This window comes from Excalfactoria chinensis, chromosome 6 (assembly GCF_039878825.1).
Source record: "Excalfactoria chinensis isolate bCotChi1 chromosome 6, bCotChi1.hap2, whole genome shotgun sequence".
NCBI classification, from domain to species: Eukaryota; Metazoa; Chordata; class Aves; order Galliformes; family Phasianidae; genus Excalfactoria; species Excalfactoria chinensis.
The window spans coordinates 36,925,390-36,928,598 of NC_092830.1; the positions used below are offsets into that span (position 1 = coordinate 36,925,390).

The following is a 3,209-nucleotide window of genomic DNA, read 5'->3' on the forward strand; positions in this document are numbered from 1 at the left end:
GATTCCTGCATAGCTTCATCAGATACCAGTGTGTCCTCAAGACTTTTGGAAGCCTCCTTCATCCCCCAGGACATCTCTGTCTTCACATAGAATCATGTGGCTCTGGGCAGCCTGGTCTGCTGGTTGGTGACGCTGCACATAGCAGGGAGATGGAAACTAGATAACCACTGTGGTCCCTTCCAACCCAGGCCATTCTATGATTCCATGATTCATCTTCTTGTGCAGGAAAGCTGCTGAGTGCATCCCATGCCTGGATTCGGTGCCTGTAGCCCCAGGGCCACCTGCCCACATCCCATACCTCAGACCCTAGGAAGGGGATCCAACCACTCCCAGCACAGCCCACAGGGATGAGGAAAAGAAATCAGGCAGCTGCTAAGAAATCTTCGTGCAGATGGTGACAAGGCAGAAGATCACAGAGCTATGAGATGAAACACATCAATCACACAGCTGAAGTGTTTGAATTTACATGTGTTCTCTTCTGTGCACGAGGAGAACAAAAGTGTTCTTATTGCTCAGAAGAGAGGAAACAAAGCAACTCTAATACTTCCAGTATTAATTTTAATATTATCTGTTGCCCATAATATCTTGCAAAATGCAGAGATCTCAGCTGGGCTTAAGTGAACTGGCTTATGAATCTGCTTATGAAAAGTTAAAGTTGCATAGCTACAATTTTCTAATTAAAAAAAAAACCTAGAATTTAATCACTATCAGTGGCTGGCCAATGTTCTCAGATGGCTTTTTATCCTTAAGCAGTTTTGGATAGGACTTCCTGAAGTCATTTCACCCAACATGAGGTTCCACTGAGAAAGTCAGGGCAGCAGCGCCTTGCAAGGCAGCTCCAGGTCAAGAGGAAGAGCTCCAGAATGCGTCCCAGCTCCTAAAGCAGAGCTCAGCACATCTTGTAATGATTCTCTAACCTACAACTTTGGTCCAGACCCCCATCAGCCTCCAGAAGTAAAATACTGGATAAACAAAGAATGTTTGCAGTAGTTTGCCTAATTTAAATATTTACATTAGAAATTACAAGCCCGTACTTATTTATATGCATCAAAATAAGGCAGAAGAGGTGAAATGCATGCATGGCATCTAGCAGAGGCTGTGTGCTCAGTCCCCCCCCTCCCAGGTACCACTCAGCACAATGCAGCTACTCACCATCCATCCAGCACAGGTACTAAATGTGTCTGCACAGCTGGTGATGCAAGGGCAGCAAATTGCTTTTCAGCACTTGCAGACGACTTGTGGTCACCTAGGATACAAAAAAAAGAAGCCTTTATATTATTGCTCTGGAATTTATAGTACATCTGGCACTGTATGTTGGCATCTACTAATGGCTTTTGACAGCACAAGAAAATAGTCTGAATTTTTTTCCAGGATTCCTAATGTACACAAAAATTTGTACCTATTTGCTACCACCGAGTCCAAATGGTTCCAGTTTTCAGGTCATTACTCCTTGCTAAATAAATCCAATGCAACACATCACATCATAACAGCCTACCTGCTTGTTTGCCAGCTGCTTCCCCATGGTAAGGGGACGTGAGGGATCTCCTTTTTGGTGCGTGCCACAAAGTGAGGACTTCTTTCCTTAATATCCATCTTGGCATAAGTCAGCCAGGCTCAGAGGGAAACTCTTGAAGGTTTCAGTATCCATTTCAGTAGGACTTTTTTTTTCCTTTCTTTTTTAATTGAACACCTAAGTGGGATTCAGGTTTAGCTCCTGAAAGAAAAAAAAAACACAACCCTGTCATACGGTAACATAGCAGAATAAGTGGAAACTGAGAAAAAGAATATGGAAACCAAAACTTAACATGATTCGTGTAAAACTGTTATAAAAAGGGCCTTCCAGGACCAAAAGCAGGAGCCCCCCATGCTTGCTGACCCTGGCAACATGCTCTAATTGTTCCTAGGATCCATCTGGAAGTTCTCCACCTCGTTTATCCTTTAGGATTACAATACAGGAATGACTGCAAAGGAAAGTCAGGATGTGGCCTGCTTGTCACATGTCTATCAGAGTACCTTTGCCCCATGTCAGCATCCCTAGGATAGAAGAATAGCAGGAGGCACCACTGCAGAGGTCCTACCAACAGTGGCTATAGGGAAAGGCAATGGCAGAGAACCAGTGCTAAATTACCCCCAAAAAAGGTGATGATCACAATCCAATTAAAGAAAGAGATTTACTTACCCACCCCAGTGATCAGGGCTCACCAAACATCCCAGAAGGAGGAATCTCCAAGTTAACATCCTTTGCTTGTAGCTGCCAGCTCTTAAATGAGGCTGGGGAGGGATGGAGACAGGGCCAACCCCATCCAGTAACAAGGTTCCACCTGCTTCCACCTGTGCTTCCAAGCCTGGCTGCATCCCTTCACCAGGTGCTCAATCACTACTTCAGGCCGTGGCTTAGCAACTCCCATACAATAGTCTTTAATCTCAGAGATTGGCCAGGCCAACACTTGTTCTATTCTGTTCCTTGGTCTGCTACACAGATGCTGGGAGCAGAAGGCTGCAAATGCTGCGTCTCCCAAGAATTAAAAAAATCTACTACTAGAAATCCTTAATTTCCCCATAGAAAATGAAGGATGTAAATGGGATTTTACTTGAAGGAATCTTAATAAGTTTATTATGAATTATTATTTTATATGCATGTTCTGATACCGTGTTACGATCCCCAAACTACTCTCACAGTCACATTCATCAGAATAGACCCCGTTGTTCGTGCAGAAGCCCATTGAGACCCCGGAAGGCCAACTGAATAGATCTGAGCACATGCAGGCTGTGTGCTTGCTGCAGAGCATGCCGTTAAATTAAGGATTTCCATTCTGCAGCAGAGCTTTGATTATTTTATTTAGTTTTGTGTACATTTTCAGTTTGGATTCCGACTCAATGGGAACAAGCATTTGTCAGTATAAAAATACTAAAAGAAATTGAAGAGAGAAGAGCAAAAAGTTGCAGCAACGCAAATTTCAAATGCATATAAGGAAAAATCACTTCTGGCAATGACAGCAGTTAATTCCTGGAGGCGGTCACCCATAAAGTGTGCGCAAACTCTGAGTTTCAAGGGATTGTCATGGGGTGGTTGGACAGGGTTCCGAAAAGCCTGATCCCAAAAAGTCAGCCCTGTGCTGAGCAGAGGATTACAATGGATGATCACAGCACCAGAGGCCGCCCCAGGCAGGCCAGGCTGCCAGACTGGGCTGGGATGGCTGGAGGGGAGC

General features: G+C 44.4%; 1 long non-coding RNA gene across 1 annotated transcript; it reads right to left on the minus strand.

Moving 5' to 3' along the window:
- Positions 1 to 337: 337 nt before the first annotated feature.
- On the minus strand, positions 338 to 2,221 carry LOC140254495 (uncharacterized). The gene is made up of 4 exons (XR_011904235.1): positions 2,180 to 2,221; positions 1,496 to 1,714; positions 1,153 to 1,246; positions 338 to 418 (listed from the first exon to the last, which is right to left on the minus strand). It is a non-coding gene; the product is annotated as an uncharacterized lncRNA (long non-coding RNA).
- Between the last annotated feature and the right edge of the window lie 988 nt (positions 2,222 to 3,209).